Here is a 21,354-nt window from a genome sequence, read left to right as displayed (position 1 = left end):
TCTCTACTATGCCTATTTCTCTCTATTCCGTGTGAAGCAATTTTCTCTCTACTCCATGTGAAGCAATTTTCCCTCCTCTATTCCCCAGCTATGCAGCTCTACCCATAATCACGAGATTCAATAAAGATCAGCAGCAGAGTCACAAAGGAAAGGCTGCAAACTATGCTAAAGTCAGGCTTATCATGGTGTAATTTACATAGAGTAAGATTTATCCTTTTGAAATGTAGAGTTTAATGAGTTTTATAGATATGTATATTTATGTCACCACCACCACCATCAATAAATAAAGGTTAATTATCTGAAAAAGTTCCTTCATGCCTCCTTACGATAAATCCCCTCCTTCCATCCTCTCAGGAAACCATTCATCTGATTTCTATTTCTGTAATTTTGCCTTTTCCAGAAGTTACCTGTATTAGTTTCCTAAGTCCGCTGTAACAAAGTGTCAAAAAATCGGTGACTTAAACAATACAAATTTATTATCTTAAAGCCCTAGATGCTAAAAGCCTGTGACAGCTATCAGCAGGGTTGGTCTCTTCTGAGAGCCATGACAGAAAACTCTGGTCCAGGCCTCTTTCCTTGGTGTGTAGACGGTCATCTACTCCCTGTGTCTTCACATAATCTTCCCTCTATAAATGTGTGTCTGTTTCCAGATCTCCCCTTTAAATAAGTATACTAGTAACTGGATTAGGACCCACCGTAACCCAAATGACCTAATTCAACTTGACTACCTGTGTAAAAACTCGATTAATGTCGATGTATGGCAAAACCAACACAATATTGTAAAGTAATTAGCCTCCAATTAAATAAATTTATATTGAAAATACAAAAAAAAAAAAAAAAACACCTTATCTCCACATATGGTCACATCAGAGGTACTAGGGCTTAGGACTTCAAAAATGATATTGGGTAACACAACTCAACCATACATCACATAAATGAAATAATATAATACATAACCTTTTCCTTTGGTCTTCTCTCATATAGCATATTGCTTTTGAGATTTACCTAATATTTTATTGCATATGTCACAACTTTGTTCCCTTTTACTACCAAGTGGCATTCCAATTTATGGATGTACCACAATTTTGTGTTCATTTACAAGTTGATGGATAGTTCAGTAATCTCTAGTTTGGGGCTTTTATTAATAAGCAACTATAAGCTTCTGCATGTAGATCTCCGTATGCATGTATGCTTTTACTAGATAATATCTAACAGCAGAATTGCTGGGACATATAAATGAATGTTTAATTTTATAAGAAACTGTCAAACTATTTTCTAAAGTTCCTACAGTATTCTGCATTCTTATCAGAAATATAAGGTATTTCAGTTCTTCCACACCTTCACCAGCATTTTGCATTGTCCGTTTTCTTAGCTCTCACCATTTTAGTAGATGTATTATGATATGGTTTTAGTTTTCATGAGCACCTTTTGATGTGCTTTATTCTTTTATCTCATTTTTTATTGGACTGTTGTCCTTTTATTGAGTGGTGTTCTTTATAAAATCTGAATATAAGACCTTTATACATATATGCTTTATGAATACTTTCCCCATGATCTGCTACTTGTCTTTTCATTTTATTAATCGGGTATCTCAAAGAGAAGAGCAAGCAGTTCTATTTTGATATTTTGACCTTGTCATGTAAACAGCTAGAAGAGGGACAATGTCTGAATAAGTGTTAACAAGAAAAATTTACTAACTTCACATATTGAGTAAATGTTTAGTGACACAAATGAGAATACTGTTAGGATAACTCCTTATTCCTCCTGAAGATTCCTCCCATTCCTCGAAGATTTTACCCCTTACTAATTCAATATCTGCTACACTGATACAACTCATGTTCTATCTCTTGGTGATTTTAGTATCCATGTGGTTGATTGCTGATTTGACTTAGTTTACCTCTCCTTTCTTCTGCTCTCCTCCTACTCCACTGGTTTCACCTTTTCAACACTCTTCTCAAAATCCTACTCATCTCCTTGGCTCCTAAGCTTGAAGAGCCCCAGGGTTCAGCTTTGTGCTTTCAATTAATACTCCTTCTTTAGGGACACGCAGTTACTCCTGGATTTAGTACTATCTATAAAAAATGACTCTCAAATCTCCTCACTTTATTCAGAGTCTTCAGGCAGCAAAAGCCGTTACTTTTCAAGTAGACTGTGGACATTTCATGTTTAACCTAAGTTCAGAATACAGTGAGAACTTACGTAGCAGCTTGATAAAGGTCCCCAAAGATAGTAAGACCTAATGCCTATAACATTATTTTGAAAGGTAAAGACAAAGCAGACATGAATGAGACCTTGACTTGGAGAGATTATTCTGAGTTGTCTGGTTGGCCCTAAATGCAATCTCAAGAGTCCTTATAATATGAGAAAGGCAAGAGATACATTTGAACACACACAAAGCATAATGCAATGAGAAGACGGGTAGAAACTGGAGTGATGTGACCATAAGCCAAAGAATACCAGAAGCTACCAAAAATGGGGAGATGCAATGATTATATCCTAGAGTCTCGAGAAGGAGTACAACCAGCCCATCAACACCTTGATCTCAACCCAGGGATACTGATTTTGGACTCTGGACTCCAGAATTGTGACAGAAGGAATCTCTGTTTCCTTAAGCTACCCAGTTTGCAGTAAGTTGTTACAGTAGCCACAGACAGTGAATGAAACTTAACCTGGACATTGTTGGCACAGTAGAGAAGACTGGGCACAGATGTGGATGATGTGGTGGACTGAGAGTCTTTTATTCCCTGATTGACAAATGACAGTCCTAATAGAGATTAGAGTTAACACTGTAACATCAAGGTGAAGGACTTTCAAGAAACCTGAAATCTCCCTTTGGGTTCTTTGACACTAGCTTTGTTACTCTGGACTTGTCACTTAGCAACTCTGGGACATATCTACCTCACTCGGAAAACTCAATCCTAAACATAAATATTCCCAAGACTAACAATCTATGGTTTCATCCAAGTATTTTCACTTGTGCCTATTATGTTAAGATGTATTTTATTCATAAACTGTCTTTGTCTCAGACTCCCCTGATCAGGAGCTGGCTTATCTGTTGTTTGCTCAATCACCAAGTCATGTTCAACTCTTCAAGACCCCATGGGCTGCAGCACACCAGGCTTCCCTGTCCCTCACTATCTCCTGGAGTTTGCCAAAGTTCACATCCATCGCACTGGTGACAACATCCAACCATCTCATCCTCTATCTCCCTCTTCTCTTCCCACTTTCGATCTTTCCCAGCATCAGGGTCTTTTCCAAGGAGTGGGCTGTTCACATCAGGCGGCCAAAGTATTGGAGCTTCAGCTTCAGCATCAGTCCTTCCAATAAATACTCATGATTGATTTCCTTTAAGACTGACTGGTTTGATCTCCTTGCTGTCCAAGGGACGCTTAAGAGTCTTCTTCAGCTCCAGAGTTCTGAATTCTTTGGCACTCTACCTTCTTTATGGTCTAGCTGTCACATCCATTCATGACTACTAAAGACCACAGCCTTGACTATACGGACCTTTGTTGGCAAAGTGATGTCTTTGGTTTTTAACACACTGTCTAAGTTTGTCATAGCTTTCCTGCCAAGAAACAATTGCCTTCTAATTTCATGTCTGCACTGCCTTGGCATGGTGAAGGAGCTTGCATAACTCAATGAAGCTACGAGCCATGCCGTGCAGGGCCACCCAAGGCAGACAGGTCATAGTACAGAGTTCTGATAAAACGTGGTCCACTGGAGGAGGGAATGGCAAACCACCCCACTATACTGCTGTGAGATCCCCATGAACAATATAAAAAAGCTGGCTTTTCTACCTTTGGCAAAAGTTGAGCTTCCCTCAGGAGCCTGCCTTGTAGAGAAAGTGAAATCTCATTGAATTGTCTTATACCTGACCCCAGTGTCTGAGTAACATCTCCACGTGGTCCCAGTTTCTACATGAATATCAGATGAGTAAGATTCTCTTCTGGTTTTCAGCTGCCATAGATCGCTCATAGTGAATTTCCCTATCACCTCCTCACAGAACTTCGTTAGTTCCCAGAGAGTTAATTATGTCTATAAGAGTTAATTTGATAGGTTAATTATACTCTATTTCTGTTAAATTCAGCATTGAGACTTAAGTCATCCTAACTCTGATATCCAATACTTTTGTAGTTTCAAAACTCTCTCTCTCATTCTTACCAGCACATAAACATTCATTCTCTCTCTCTCAACATTCTCAATTAAAACAAATTCCAATATAAAATCTTTACACATAAATTCTCCCCAAACTTAAACACTGTATTCACATTCATATCAGAAATGTCTCTAATCTAGTTGTACTAATATTTTTTTATCTTCTGCTCATCAGAAGTACTGAATAGTCCTTCATCTTTCACGAGAAACCCACCACTTACCCTTTGAAGATTCCATTAAACTGCTCTGTTCTCTTGCAAGAAGGAAACAAGTTCTCAACAGAAAATATTTAAATACATACCATGTCCATACATATTAACAGACAAAACAAAATATATACAAACAACTGAATAATGGTTTAGAAGGATTATGATGTATAACCACCACGTCCACACAACAGCAATAAAAGTTCAGGGTTTTTCAGACAGCAGAAAACACAGAGTGGAGATATGTGTTAGATCTACTGGATTCCATACTATTTGATGCCATTGATGGGGTAAAGTATAAGGAAGAAGGCGATTACCCAACAATGGATATCAGTGATACCAACAATACCCTTAGTTTATGGAGACTCTGGTCCTAGGCACTGCCATGTTTAGCATGAGGCAGACAGACAGACTCTCTTGGAGAGATGAAAAAGAGTATGTTCAGAACAGTTTCATGAAGTAGAACCAAGATGTGGGAAGAAGTTCTTAGTGCAATGCCTTAACACAGCAGACCCTCCACAGACATCATTGCTAGCGACAGCAGCAGCAGCAATAGCTTACCATGCACCAAGCAGGGGTCTGGGGGCAAGGTGTTGTACAGGAGTGGGAGGGGGCACAGGAGGATAAACTCAGCAGGATTAGTGTAAAGCATATAGATGAGAGTAATGAAACTCACATCTTGAAGAAGACCATTTTGTTTTAAGATGACTCTAATTTTTCAAATCTTCATTTTTAGGAAAAATGAACTCTACATTACTAAATTTCAAACTTCTGGTTCAAATGGTCTTCTCTGAAGCAACCAGAAACATATAACACTATCCTAAATATATTCAAGAGCCATAGAAATTTGACAATATCCCTTAGTAGTTCTAAAGAAGTCTTATACTATGATATTTTATCCCACTTCTAAGATCTTTTCATCAATAAATATTCAAGATACAAAGATATCTATAAATGTTTATCTCAGTATTCTTTATTAAAGAGAAAACTAAAAACTTTTTAATAGAGAAAACTACTTCATTATAGAGAACTAAAAACTACTTAATGAGCCTACAATAAATGACTGCTACTGTGATATAGTCATGACAAGTTATTTTATGTCTATTCTTAAGATTTTTGATAAAAAATAAATATATATACATAGAAATGTACAAATTCATACCATATCAATCACTGTTCCTTTCTGGATTGAGTAAACTTGGGTAATGTTTGTCTCACTTTATATATATCCAAATATATATACACAAAACGCTTGTTTTTTCAACAGGTTCTTTCACTGATAATGCATTCGTTTCAATTAATTACACAGATAAGTTAAAACTGTAGAGGCAAGTTATAAATTATGAAGTGGTCAATTAATGTGTGTTTTAATGTCTATTGAATGCCTACTATGGTCTGCTGCTGCTGCTAAGTCGCTTCAGTCGTGTCCGACTCTGTGCGACCCATAGACAGCAGCCCACCAGGCTTCCCGTCCCTGGGATTCTCCAGGCAAGAACACTGGAGTGGGTTGCCATTTCCTTCTCCAATGCATGAAAGTGAAAAGTGAAAGTGAAGTCGCTCAGCCATGTCCGACTTTAGCAACCCCATGGACTGCAGCCTACCAGGCTCCTCCGTCCATGGGATTTTCTAGGCAAAAGTACTGGAGTGGGGTGCCATTGCCTTCTCCGTACTATGGTCTAGTCCCTGGGAATACCAAAATACATGACATTTTCAGTTCAGTTCAGTCACTCAGTCATGTCCAACTCTTTGCGACCCCATGAACCGCAGAACGCCAGGCCTCCCTGTCCATCACCAACTCCCAGAGTTTACCCAAACCCATGTCCATTGAGTCGGTGATGCCATCCAAACATCTCATCCTCTGTCATCCCCTTCTCCTGCCCTCAATCTTTCCCAGCATCAGAGTCTTTACCAATGAGTCAGCTCTTCGCATCAGGTGCCCAAAGTATTGGAGTTTCAGCGTCAACATCAGTCCTTCCAATGAACACCCAGGACTGATCTCCTTTAAGATGGACTGGTTGGATCTCCTTGCAGTCCAAGGGACTCTCAAGAGTTTCTCCAACACCACAGTTCAAAAGCATCAATTCTTCGGCACTCAGCTTTCTTCACAGTTCAACTCTCACATCCATACATAACCACTGGAAAAACCATAGCCTTGACTAGACTGACCTTCAGTGGCAAAGTAATGTCTCTGCTTTTTAATGTCCTGTCTAGGTTGGTCATAACTTTCTTCCAAGGAGTAAGTGCCTCTTAATTTCATGGCTGCAATCACCATCTGCAGTGATTTTGGAGCCCAGAAAAATAAAGTCTGACACTGTTTCCACTCTTTCCCCATCTATTTGCCATGAAGTGATGGGACCAGATGCCATGATCTTAGTTTTCTGAATGTTGATCTTTAAGCCAACTTTTTCACTCTCCTCTTTCACTTTCATAAAGAGGCTTTTTAGTTCTTCTTCACTTTCTGCCATAAGTGGGGTGTCATCTGCATATCTGAGGTTATTGATATTTCTCTCAGCAATCTTGATTCCAGCTTGTGCTTCTTCCAGCCCAGTGTTTCTCATGATGTACTCTGCATAAAAGTTAAATAAGCAGGGTGACAATATACAGCCTTGAAAACATTCACAAATAGCCCAGAGAGTAATAAAACTTCAATTAAAAGTTTTATTCATCCAGTCACATATGTTTACCAGTCTATATCTGTCTAGTATCAGTATTTATGTTAGGTCCTTGACAAAATCCACACTTTTGACAGAAAGAAAAAACACCATCAACATCAATGATTAAGAAACTTATGAACAAAATTTGAATGCACAAAAATTATTTTAAATTCATCTGCATAGAAAAAGATAATGAAGATTGCTTCAAACAGCAAATATAAATGTTTTTACAAACAATTATGGAAAATATCATTTATAATGTTTGCTAACAATGAGATACAATTACTAAATATATTGAAGAATTCACTAAGATGCATTAATGTGTATAATCTAGAGTTCACTTTATGAACATCTTAATTTCAGACATATATTAGATTTTTATGTATTTCTTAGATATAAAATGCATTTAATCAGTACATTTTGAGATCAAATTATCAAAATATTAATTTTTATTATAAAAGGTTGTTATATATTTTAAATTTTAATCATTATCTATTTCTTACATTTCTTATTTATAAATAGTGTGACTGCTTTGTTTAATATAGCCAAAGGTCAAAAAGAAAGAGCCATGTATTCAAGCCGAGTATGTGCACCACAAAGGATTTTCATAGAATTAGACATAGGGTCTGAAGATAACGAGTTGGATTTTACTCCTTACCATGGTACTAATTTTAATAGAACAAACTAAGTATTTTTGGAAAAGTTTGCTTACATTAATACTGTTGGGTATTTTGTTCTTCTATGCTGCTGCTGCTGCTAAGTCGCTTCAGGCATGTCCGACTCTGTGCGACCCCATAGACAGCAGCCCACCAGGCTCCCCCGTCCCTGGGATTCTCCAGGCAATAACACTGGAGTGGGTTGCCATTTCCTTCTCCAACTCATGAAAGTGAAGAGTGAAAGTGAAGTCGCTCAGTTGCGTCTGACTCTTCGCGACCCCATGGACTGTAGCCCACCAGGCTCCTCCGTCCATGGGATTTGCCAGGCAAGAGTACTGGAGTGGAGTGCCATTGCCTTCCTCGTGTTCTTCTATACAGTGCAGCTATTTCAGAGAAAAAAGGGGAGCAGGATTCTGAAACTTTGTGACATAAACATGATCTCCTCTCTTTTCACTTCCAATTTCCCTAGAACAAACAAGCTACTGAAGCCCATACACAACTGGGCTCAATTGAAGTCCTAGGTTTTGTTGGATCTTCTGAAGGAAAAAGCAGAGTAAGAGCCTTCTATCTCCCACAAAGTCTCCAAGATACCTTAGGAGACCAATTTTAAAAGCCCTGATAAATGAACTTCTATCATAGTGCCATAAGGAGTAATGCAGACCAATTCCTAAATAAAACTAGTAAAAATTATAACAATGACAATTTAGACTCTCAGAAAATGGCCCTAAAGATATGCAGAAAATGAAAATATATTTAATTGAAAAAATCTACTAAAACGTTTTAAGTGAGTCTGGAGCATTTGAACCATGGCCAGCCAGCTCAGTGCTTTGGAAATTCCATACCAGATTCGTGCACCCTAGCATGTGGAAGGATTCCTTTTCAACAGCTCTCAGTTAAAGGGCTATAGTATCTTTCTAGGAAAGGACATCAAGATTTCTAATCATGCTTCAGTTACCTGTTGCAGACATTATGTTCCAGTGAAATTCAGTCAGGAGTCAGTTCTTAAGTCCAGTCTCTCCTTGTGGGATGGAGGCTCTATTTTAAGTGAAGACTACTGGAGCCCAGATCACCCATACTTCAGTTTGCTTGTCCTGCATTTAAGAAGCAAGTAGAGAAACCACAGGTTATAACGTGATCTACACCCCTTCATCCCCAGTTGAATGCCTACTTTATAATGAGTATCTCTCAGAAAGAAATATATCTTTGTCCCCACCCCCAACTTCAGAGCCCTAACTCAGATATTTTGCCTCAGGGTAAATGCAGTCCATGAAACAGAAAGCTCTGAATCTCTTCCCAAGCAACTGACTTAATTGAAACAGAGTGTGGGGAATTGAACCCAAGGGAATTTTCAAAACAATGGAAGTATGATGAAAAGTAATTAAAAAGAAACTGGTAGATTGCTTAGAAATATAAGGTGTACTATTATTTGACTAACTTTCCACAAAAAAATAAAAAATAAAAAAATCAGGGAAAGAGACCAAACAATTTCAAATGAAGACCTTAAAAACTGTTCTTGTAAAGGAGCCTGAATTTCACTGAATCATTCTGTAAGAAATTTATGCCTCAGGTCATTTTTGATGATGGAGAAATAAGCCAGAAATTAGTGGAGCTTAAGAGCTAGATGTTATTACAACAAACAAACAAAAATCATCATTCCAGGATGACAGTGCTCATGAAGACTTCACCTTCATGTGGCAATGTCAGTGGCTCACATTCTGGGGGTGAAATATACTTTGCTAAAATAATCTTGCTAGTCAGTAAACAAAGTAAGGAACAAGTAGCAAAAACAAGTCCCAGAGAGTGGAAAGGGGAACATCCAAAGTTTCTACAACATTAAATATAAGTTGATAAAATTTCTATAGTAGAACATTCACACAATTGCTACCGTTTTTAATATCTAGTTCCCCTAAAATATATATCAAACGTACACACACACATATACATATACACACACATGTACTTTTATAAATATATATGTGCTAAGTCACTTCAATCAGTGTGTTCAACTCTGTGAGACCCCATGGACTGTAGCCCACCAGGCTTATCTATCCATGGGATTCTCCAGGCAAAAATAATGGACAGGGTTGCCATGCCCTTCTCCAGGGGATCTTCCCGACCCAGGGATCGAATTCACAACTCTTATGTCTCCTGCATTGGCAGGAGGGTTCATTACCACTAGCACCACCTGGGAAGCCTATATATATACATATATATATATATATGTATATACATACATATATATATATGTGTGTATACACCTCATATACACATATGAAGTTGACTCATTGGAAGAGTTGACTCATTGGAAAAGACTCTGATGCTGGGAGGGATTGGGGGCAGGAGGAGAAGGGGACAACAGAGGATGAGATGGCTGGATGGCATCACCAACTCGATGCACATGAGTTTGGGTGAACTCTGGGAGTTGGTGATGGACAGGGAGGCCTGGCGTGCTGTGATTCATGGGGTCGCAAAGAGTCAGACACAACTGAGCAACTGAACTGAACTGAACACATATATATTATACATACATATATACACATTTGATATATATATATTTGGGGGGACTGGATATTAAAAAATGTAGAAACTGTATCAGTGTTATACCAGAGCAATTTTATCAATATGAGATGTATATAGATAGGTACAGATGTAGTTATAGACATATCATGCAAATAAATAGGAAGTTCTGACATGTACACAGAAAAAAGCAACTAAACAATGGAAAAATATACTCTGTGAGATCAACCAAATGTGAGCTGTAACAGACAAAAACTTTCAATATGACCATTATAAATATATCCCAAACTAAAGATAACAATGCTAAAAGAAGTAAAAAAGATGCGATGATAATATTGCAGCAAAGGAAAATATTAATACAGAAATAACGTGGGCTTCCCTAGTAGCTCAGCTGGTAAAGAATCCACCTGCAATGCAGGAGACCATGGTTCAATTCCTGGGTTGGGAAGATGCCCTGGAGAAGGGATAGGCTACCCACTCCAGTATCTTGGGCTTCCTGGGTGGCTCAGACAGTAAAAGAATCTGTATGCAATGCAGGAAACTTGGGTTCGATCCCTGGGTTGGTAGGAGGGCATGGCAACCTAGTTCAGTATTTTTGCCTGGAGAATCCCCATGGATAGACGTGCCTGGAGGGCCACAGTCCATGGGGTCGAAAAGAGTAGGGCACGACTGAGAGACTAAACACAGTACAGCACAGAAATAATGTAAAAACTATAGCAATTTGGAGCTGAAAAATACAACTGGAAGAAACATTTATAGAGGGATCTACTAGCAGATTTGAATTGGCAGATGAAAGAATTAGTGAACTTGAAAATAAATCAATAGAGCTTATGAAATCGGAGTAATAGAAAAAAATGAAGAAAAATAAAAAGGTGCAGAGAAATGTGGAAAATCAGTAGGCTCACCAATGTATGCAAAACAATTAACAATGTAACAATAAGTATAGTTCAGTTCAGTCACTCAGTCCTGTCTGACACTTTGTGACCCCGTGAATTGCACCACGCCAGGCCTTCCTGTCAATCACCAATTCCCGGAGTTCACCCAAACTCATGTCCATCAAGTCGGTGATGCCATCCAGCCATTTCATCCTCTGTTGTCCCCTTCTCCTCCTGCCCCCAATCCCTCCCAGCATCAGAGTCTTTTCCAATGAGTCAACTCTTCGCATGAGGTGGCCAAAGTATTGGAGTTTCAGCTTTAGCATCATTCCTTCCAAAGAACACCCATGACTGATCTCCTTTAGGATGGACTGGTTGGACCTCCTTGCAGTCCAAGGGACTCTCAAGAGTCTTCTCCAACACCACAGTTCAAAAGCATCAGTTCTTCGGTGCTCAGCTTTCTTCACAGCCCAACTCTCACATCCATACATGACTCCTGGAAAAACCATAGCCTTGACTAGAGGGACCAGACTTATTTAAATGTAAATAGACTAAATGCTCTAATCAAATGACACAGGGTAGCTGAATAGACAGAAAAAGAAGATCTATCTAAATGCTGCCTACACATGACTCAAACGATTTAAAGACACAAATAAAAAGTGTGAAAAGGATGGGATGGAAAAATACATTCCATGGAAATGGAAAGTTGGGGTAGCAATACTCATATCAAGCAAAACATTTTCTTTAAAACAAAGACTGTAACAAAAGAGAACAAAGAGAAAAAGAGGAAAAAAATATTTAAAGAAAAATTAAAATGTCTAAACCTGATGAAAAATTTTAATCCACACATCCATGAAGCTTAAAGGACTCTAAGCAGGATAAATGCAAAGATATAGAAAAACATCATAGTAAGAAGATAAATAGGAAATAGAAGGCTTGAATGCGCTGTAAACTAAATTGACCTAACAGAGCTCTATAGAACACTTTAAACAGTAGAATATATACTCTTCTCAAGTGCACAAAGAGAATTCTCCAGGATAGGCCATAGAACAAAATTTAATATATTTAACAGAATTGAAAGACTATAAATGTTTATGAGGGCCTGGCTCAGCCCAAAGTGGCTGAGTCAGCTAGTCACCTCAGTCAGTCATCTCTCAGCTGCCCCGGAGACCCTGAGGGGGCTGATGGGCACGGGGCATTGCGAAACCCTGGCGGCGGCAGCAGCAGTGGGGGAAGCAGGAGCCGCCTGGGATGTTCAGTCATGACACAAGTGCTCACGGAGCAGATCCAGACGGCCGCGTCCTGTTACCTCAAACGTCGGCAGTACCAGGATGTGCCCTGCCGGCTGAAGCAGGGCCTGTGCTGGTTGCAGAAAGCCCAGGAGATGGCAGCCAGCCTCGCAGCCCAGTCAGAATCTGGTTGTGCCTTCACAGTGTCTGCACCCTCTTTTGAGGGAGAGCCCCAGCAACATGAAGTACAATAGGAAGGCTGTGGAATTTTCTCACCGACTCTGACACCTGGCAGAGCCGTGAAGTGAGGAGGCCAGTGCCGATGACGTCATCGAGCAGCTGCGGACCACGCGGACCAGTAAGGATATCCTGTTTACGCGTAACTTCCGGCTGCAGGGCTTCCTGGACAACAAGTACGTGGTCTGTCGACCGGAAGACAAGCTGTTATTCCTATCGAAGCTGCCCCCAGAGAGACGACACTGCACTGGGCAGAGTCGTCGCCTGGCACATCGTGCCCGGTTTGCAGCCCGCCAAGAGGATGGACTACCAGCTCTACGCCAGCGGTGGCTCCTCCAGCGGCGAAGGCAGCGGCCTAGAGCCCACTGATGTGCCAAAACCTGTCCTGCGGAACGAGGAGGCGCTGGAGGCCCTGCGGGAGAGCATCAAGCGCATCTGGGACGGCCCCCAGTCCCTCACCACCATCTGCTTCTACGCTTTCTACAACACGAAGCAGCTGCTGAACACGGCGGAGGTCTCCCCGGACAGGAGGCTGCTTGCCACGGGCTTTGACAACTCCTGTATAAAACTGAGGAGTGCGTGTTCCAAGAAGTTAAAATCCCAACCGCCTCAAGTCGACACATCTCACATCCACTTGGCTCGTGATGTCCCGGAGGAGGAAGAGGACGACAGCGCAGTTCTGGAGATGAAAGTCTTGTGGGGACACTGTGGGCCGGTGTACGGCACCAGGTTCCTTCTGGACAGCTCCGCGCTGCTCTCCTGCTCTGAAGACACATCCATCAGGTATTGGGACCGGGGCAGCTTCACCAACACTGTGCAGTACCAGGGCCACGCCTGCCCCGTGTGGGACCTGGACATCAGCCCGCACAGCCTGTACTTCGCCAGCGGGTGCCACGACCTCACGGCCCACCTCTGGTCATTTGATCGGACTTACCCTCTGCGAATCTATGCTGGACACCTGGCGGACATGGACTGCGTCAAGTTCCACCCCAATTTAAACTACTTAGCCACAGGCTCGACCGACAAGACGGTGCGGCTGTGGAGCACCCAGCAGGGGAACTTGGTGAGGCTCTTAACCGGCCACTGCGGCCCCGTGCGCTCCCTGGCCTTTTCCTCCAACGGTAAGTTCCTGGTGTCCGCAGGCGAAGACCAGCGGCTGAAGCTGTTGGGACCTGGCGTCTGGGACCCTCTACAAAGAGCTGCAGGGCCACACGGACAACATCACCAGCCTCACCTTCAGCCTGGACAGCAGCCTAATCGCGTCAGCATCCATGGACAACTCAGTGCGTGTCTGGGACATCAAGGGCACGCATAGCCGCACTCCAGCAGACGGCTCATCCAGAGAGCTCCTGGGCGTCTACACCCACCAGATGAGCAATGTGCTGAGCGTGCAGTTCATGGCCTGCAACCTCCTGCTGGTGACCGGAATCACACAAGAAAATGAGGAACCTTGATTTGTATATTTGATGTAATGGGCTGGTGCGTGCAAAGGGCACAAGACCGTAAGCCTTAGGACAGATGGATGGAATCACTGCCTGACTGTGAAAGACCCAGAGATGTCCCGAGCCCACCACCCTCTTCTCAGACCTTCTCCAGTGTGGAAGGACAGGGAGAGGAAGGGTGGTGATGGGAATGAACATGAAATCTGGAAACACAGAGATACTGCTGTCCTCCTGTGGCTCTTTCCAGTCTCTGGCGCCAAGGCGACCTTGCTTCACTGGGGCTGCACTCGGCAGGAGGATGTTTGCTGGGCGCCCTCCATAGGAGCAATGCTGCAGGGTCACTGAGTAGAAGGGACTCTATCAGGGTACGAATGCGGGGGTGGGAATTAGGAAATGGGGCAGGGTCATGCTGGCAAATGTCTTTCCTTTTCTGTGATAGCAGAGAACTAGGATTCTTTATTGTTAAGAAGAGGAAACCTAGCACTGGCAGAGAGACTTCTCTGCTCTCATCTTTCAGGTTTTTCTCCTGGCACTGGCTATGATACTTGGAAATTTGAGGTTCAAGGGATTCAGAGAACTTGGTTGCTCAGTCTATTGGGAGAAAGGAGAAATTTCTGGGTGACAGATGGATCATTCCAGCTGATGTTTCCAGAAATGGGTGTGTGGATTTCACGGAGAAAGTTTTGGGCTCTTGCATGCATGGTGGGAAAGAAAGATTATTTGGGGGATTGCACCTCTATTAACAGTTCTATCCCCTGAAAGGGCAGATTGTGGTAAAGAAATGAAAATAATTGGAAGTGAAAAGATAGAAAGTGTTGAATTTCCATATGATTCTGAGGTGTGGCTTTTCCAATGTCTTTTTCTCCTGAAATGGTCCCTTCTACCTCCTGCTTTCCAGTAGCAGTTTAATGAACAGTCTGTGAAACATCACTTAAGTATGAACAGACTCATCAAAAACTGCACTCTGAGGATGAAGCAACTTCTGATTTGTTGGAAAAGGATTAAATATTTCTGTTTCCTGAAGAGAATTTTTTGTATTTTGTTTTCTATTAATATGTATTTAGTTCCAAAAAAATAAAGGTTTATGATCTTGTAACCAAAGTGGAATAAAATTTAAGTCAATAATAGAAAAAGATGGAGGAAACTCATAAATATGTGAAAATTAAAATAGCACATTCCTAAATAACATGCCAAAAAAGAAATGAGAAACTATAAATTACTTTTAATGAAATAAAGACACAACATGCCAAAACTTATGAATTTCAGTAAAAATAATGCTTAAGGAATTTTTATAGCTAGAAAGGTCTACATTAAGAGATCAATAACCCTTCAACTTAAGAAATTAATTTTAAAAAGTGAAGCCTATGTCCAAAAGAAAATAAAAAGATTAGAGCAGAAATTAATGAAATAGAAAATAGAAAAACAATATAAAATTCAATAAAACCAAAAATGGTCATTTGAAGAGATCAACAAAATGGCAAAGATTTCATTATGTTGACAGAGAAAATAAGCGAAGATTCAATGCAAAGAAAGAGAAAAGAGCAGATACTCCTTTTGACTCTAGTAAAATTAAAAGGACAATGAAAACTGTATGAAAATAAAAAACTTAGTTTAAATGTACAAATTCCTGGAAAAACAAAAACTAACAAAGCTGAATTCAGAAAAAAAAAAAATACAGAATCTGAATAGTCATATAATAAAGGTTTTAATTAGGAACAAAAAACTTTCACGACTACCAACAAAAAGTCCAAGCTGATATGGTCTCACAGTTGAATGTTTGCCAAACATTTGAAAAATTAATTTTATATTGCCAGTATTCTTTTGATAAGACCAGTATTGCCCAGATATCAAAACAGATGAAGACATAATAAAAAATAACACCACATAATAGTTATCTATTATGAATACAGATGCAGAAGTGCTCAAAACAATATTAGCAAGTTAAATCCAACAGAGTGTAATAATGGGCTAATCTATGGAGACAGAAAGCAGAACAGTGATTGCCTAGGACTGCTGGTATGGGTGATTAGCAGAGAGGGTATAGTTAAAGTGTATGAGGTTTATGTTTCAAGATGATGAATGTGTTCCATAAATGATCAGGATAATGATGACAAACTTTGTGAATATGCTAAAAAACACTGAATTGAACAATTTAAGAGGTTATGTGCATTGCATCTCATAAAAGATATTACCAAATTAAATACTTGATAGTATAATAAGGTGACATTTGACAAAAGCTTTTTCTGTGTCTGTTGAGATGATCATATGGGTTTTTTAATTTATGTTTTAATTGGAGGGTAATTGTTTTCAGTGTTGTATTGGTTTCTGCTGCACAACAATGAGAACTGGCGATGACTATATATACATATATATATATATATATAGAAGAAGGCAATGGCAACCCACTTCAGTACTCTTGCCTGGCAAATCCCAAGGACGGAGGAGCCTGCTAGGCTACAGTCCATAGGGTCGCTAGGAGTCGGACAGGACTGAGCGACTTCCCTTGCACTTTTCACTTTCATGCATTGGAGAAGGAAATGGCAGCCCACTCCAGTGTTCTTGCCTGGAGAATCCCAGGGACAGGGGAGCCTGGTAGGCTGCCATCTATGGGGTCGCACAGAGTCGGACATGCCTGAAGCTACTTAGCAGCAGCAGCAGCATATATGTATGTGTGTGTGTATATATATATCCCCTCCCTCAAAAGCCTCCCACCTCTCTCCTGTCCCACTACTCTAAGTTATCATAAAGTGCCAGGCTGGGCTCCCTGTGTTATATAGCAGTTTCCCACTAGCTATCTATCTTATATGTCAGTGCTACTTTCTCAATTTGTCCTACCATCTCCTTCCCTGCTGTGTCCACAAGTCCATTCTCTACATCTGCATCTCCATTACTTCCTTGAAAATAGGATCATTAGTACTACTTCTCTGCTGCTGCTGCTGCTGCTAAGTCACTTCAGTCGTGTCTGACTCTGTGTGACCCCATAGAGGGCAGCCCACCAGGCTCCCCCGTCCCTGGGATTCTCTAGGCAAGAACTCTGGAGTGGGTTGCCATTTCCTTCTCCAACGCATGAAAGTGAAAAGTGAAAGTGAAGTCACTCAGTCGTGTCTGACTCTTAGCGATCTCATGGACTGCAGCCTACCAGGCTCCTCCATCCATGGGATTTTGCAGGCAAGAGTACTGGAGTGGGTTGCTATTACTACTTCTCTAGATTCCATATATATATATATATATATCTGTAACTATATGATCATATGGTTTTAGTCTTCTGTTAGTTAATTTGGTAGATTGATAGATTTGTGAAAATAGAAAATCCTTGTGTCCCTGGAATAAATGCCACTGAATCATGGTCTATGATTCTTTTAATGTATTGTTGGATTCAGACTGCTAATATTTGTTGAGGATTTTAGGGTCTACGTTCATCAGTGACATTTTCCTGTACTCTTATTTGTGATATCTTTGTTTGGTTTTGGTATCAGGGTGGTGTGTTCAGAAGTGTTCCTTCCTCTGCTATTTTTGCAAGAGTTTCAGAAGGATAGGTTTTAACTCTTAAGTATCTGATCAGATTCACCTGTGAAGCCACCTAGTCCTGGACTTTGGTTTATTGGGAGTTTTCAAATAAAGGATTTAATTTCATTACTGGTAATTTGGTGGTTCATTTTCTCTGTTTCTTCCTGATTCAATTGTGGAAGATTGTACATTTCTGAGAAATTTTCCATTTCTTCTAGGTCATCTATTTTATTGGGATATAGTGTTTTTGTAGTGTACTTTTGTGATCTTTTCTGTTTCTGTGATGTCAGTTGTAGCTTCTTCTTTTTCGTTTCTAATTTTATTGACTTGAGACCTCTTCATTTTTTCCTTGATGAGTCTGGCTAAAAGCTTATCAAATTGATATTTTCAAAGAACCAGTTTTTAGTTTCACTGATCCTTTCTATTGTTTTCTTTATCTCCATTTATTTCTGCATTGACCTTTATGATTTCTTTCCTTCTGCTAATTTTGGGTTTTGTTTACTCTTTTTTTCTGTAGCTGCTTGAGGTGTAAAGTGAAGTAGTTCATCTGAGATTTTTCTTCCTTATATCATATTTTTCTAAGGTAAAATTATAATGCTATTAACTTCCGTTGTAGAACTGCTTTTGCTGTGTCCCATAAATTTTGGATCACCCTGTTTTCATTTTCATTTGTCTCTACAAATGAAAGACTCTTGTCTGTATATTTTTTCTCTTTCATTTCTTCAGTGATCCATTGGTTACATGTTGGTTACATGTTGTTTCAGTTCAGTTCAGTTCAGTCGCTCAGTCATGTCCGACTCTTTGCGACCCTGTGAATCGCAGCACACCAGGCCTCCCTGTCCATCACCAACTCCCGGAGTTCACTCAGAATCACATCCATCGAGTCAGTGATGCCATCCAGCCATCTCATCCTCCGTTGTCCCCTTCTTCTCCTGCCCCCAATTCCTCCTAGCATCAGAGTCTTTTCCAATGAGTCAACTCTTCGCATGAGGTGGCCAAAGTACTGGAGTTTCAGCTTTAGCATCATTCCTTCCAAAGAAATCCCAGGACTGATCGGCTTCAGAATGGACTGGTTGGATCTCCTTACAGTCCATGGGACTCTCAAGAGTCTTCTCCAACACCACAGTTCAAAAGCATCAATTCTTCGGTGCTCAGCTTTCTTCACAGTCCAACTCTCACATCCATACATGACCACAGGAAAAACCATAGCCTTGACTAGACGGATTTGTTGGCCAAGTAATGTCTCTGCTTTTGAATATGCTATCTAAGTTGGTCATAACTCTCCTTCCAAGGAGTAAGTGTCTTTTAATTTCATGGCTGCAATCACCATCTGCAGTGATTTTGGAGCCCCAAAAAATGAAGTCTGACACTATTTCCACTATTTCCCCATCTATTTCCTATGAAGTGTTGGGACCAGATGCCATGATCTTCGTTTTCTGAATGTTGAGCTTTAAGCCAACTTTTTCACTCTCCTCTTTCACTCTCATGAAGAGGCACATGTTGTTTAGCCTCTATTTGTTTGTTTTTTTTGAAGTTTTTTTTTCTGGTAGTTGATTTTCAGCCTCATAGCATTGTGCTCAGAAAAGATGTTTCATATGATTTCAGTTTTCTTAAATTTCCTGAGACTTGTCTTGTGGCCAGCATGTGTTCTATCCTGAAGAAGGTTCCATGTGCACCTGAAAAGAATATGTATTCTTCTCCTTTCAGATGAAATGCTCTATAAATATCAATTAAGTTCATCTGGTCTAATGTGTTATTTTTTAAACTGGCTCAGACGGTAAAGAATCTGCCTGTAATACGGGAATCGTGGGATTCAATCCCTGGCTTGAGAAGATCCCCTGGAGGAGGGCATAGCAACCTACTCCAGTATTCTTGCCTGGAGAATCCCCATGGACATAGTCCATGACAGGCTATGGTCCATGGGTCACAAACAGTTGGACATGATTGAGCAACTTAGCACACACAGTTGATTTACAGTGTTTCATAGTGCATGCATGCTCAGTCATGTCTGATTTTGTAACCCCATGGACTCCAGCCCACCAGGCTCCTCTGTCCATGGAATTCTCCAAGCAAGAATACTGGAGTGGGTTATTATTTCCTCCTCCAGAATGTTGTGTTAGTTTCTGCTGTATAGCAAACTGGATCAATTGTGTGTATACATATATCCACTCTTTTTAGATTGTTTTCCCATATAGGGCTTTACAGAGTATTGAGTAGAATTCCCAGTGCCATACAATAGGTTCTTATTAGTTATTGGTTTTATATAGAGTGGTTTGTATATGTCAATGAAAATCTCTCAATTTATCCTTCCCCTCCTTACCCCCTTGGTAACCATAAGTTAGTTTTCTAAATCTTTGACTATATCTGCTTTGTAACTAAGTTCATTTGTACCTTTTTTTTTTTTTTTTGCTTCCACAAATGATATCACATAAGATTTGTCTTTCTCTGTTCAACTTAATTCACTAAGTATCAGATCAGATCAGATCAGTCGCTCAGTCATGTCTGACTCTTTGCGACCCCATGAATCCCAGCACACCAGGCCTCCCTGTCCATCACCAACTCCTGGAGTTCACTGAGACTCATGTCCATCAAGTCAGTGATGCCATCCAGCCATCTCATCCTCTGTCATCCCCTTCTCCTCCCCCAATCCCTCCCAGCATCAGAGTCTTTTCCAATGAGTCAACTCTTCGCATGAGGTGGCCAAAGTACTGGAGTTTCAGCTTTAGCATCATTCCTTCCAAAGAAATCCCAGGGCTGATCTCCTTCAGAATGGACTGGTTGGATCTCCTTGCAGTCCAAGGGACTCTCAAGAGTCTTCTCCAACACCACAGTTCAAAAGCATCCATTCTTCGGCACTCAGCCTTCTTCACAGTCCAACTCTCACATCCATACATGACCACAGGAAAAACCATAGCCTTGACTAGACGAACCTTTGTTGGCAAAGTAATGTCTCTGCTTTTGAATATGCTATCTAGGTTGGTCATAACTTCCCTTCCAAGGAGTAAGCGTCTTTTAATTTCATGGCTGCAGTCACCATCTGTAGTGATTTTGGAGCCAGAAATATAAAGTCTGACACTGTTTCCACTGTTTCCTCATCTATTTCCCATGAAGTGGTGGGACCGGATGCCATGATCTTCGTTTTCTGAATGTTGAGTTTTAGGCCAACTTTTTCACTCTCCACTTTCATTTTCATCAAGAGGCTTTTGAGTTCCTCTTCACTTTCTGCCATAAAGGTGGTGTCATCTGCATATCTGAGATTATTGATATTTATCCCGGCAATCTTGATTCCAACTTGTGTTTCTCCCACTCCAGCATTTCTCATGATGTACTCTGCATATAAGTTAAATAAACAGGGTGACGATATACAGCCTTGACAAACTCCTTTTCCTATTTGGAACCAGTCTGTTGTTCCATGTCCAGTTCTAACTGTTGCTTCCTGACCTGCATACAAATTTCTCAAGAGGCAGATCAGGTGGTCTGGTATTCCCATCTCTTTCAGAATTTTCCACAGTTTATTGTGATCGACACAGTCAAAGGCTTTGGCATAGTCAATAAAGCAGAAATAGATGTTTTTCTGGAACTCTCTTGCTTTTTCTATGATCCAGCGGATGTTGGCAATTTGATCTCTGGTTCCTCTGCCTTTTCTAAAGCCAGCTGAACATCTGGAAGTTCACGGTTCACATATTGCTGAAGCCTGGCGTGGAGAATTTTGAGCATTACTTTACTAGCATGTGAGATGAGTGCAATTGTGCTGTAATTTGAGCATTCTTTGGCATTGCCTTTCTTTGGGATTGGAATGAAAACTGACCTTTTCCAGTCCTGTGGCCACTGCTGAGTTTTCCAAATTTGCTGGCATATTGAGTGCAGCACTTTCAC

General features: G+C 40.6%; 1 pseudogene; it reads left to right on the top strand.

Annotated features, from left to right (window-relative positions):
- The first annotated feature begins 12,153 nt into the window (after window positions 1-12,153).
- On the top strand, window positions 12,154-14,423 carry LOC102389838 (annotated as a pseudogene).
- Window positions 14,424-21,354: the final 6,931 nt, after the last annotated feature.

This window comes from Bubalus bubalis, chromosome 20, assembly GCF_019923935.1.
Source record: "Bubalus bubalis isolate 160015118507 breed Murrah chromosome 20, NDDB_SH_1, whole genome shotgun sequence".
NCBI classification, from domain to species: domain Eukaryota; kingdom Metazoa; phylum Chordata; class Mammalia; order Artiodactyla; family Bovidae; genus Bubalus; species Bubalus bubalis.
This window is presented reverse-complemented; position numbering and strand designations above follow the sequence as displayed.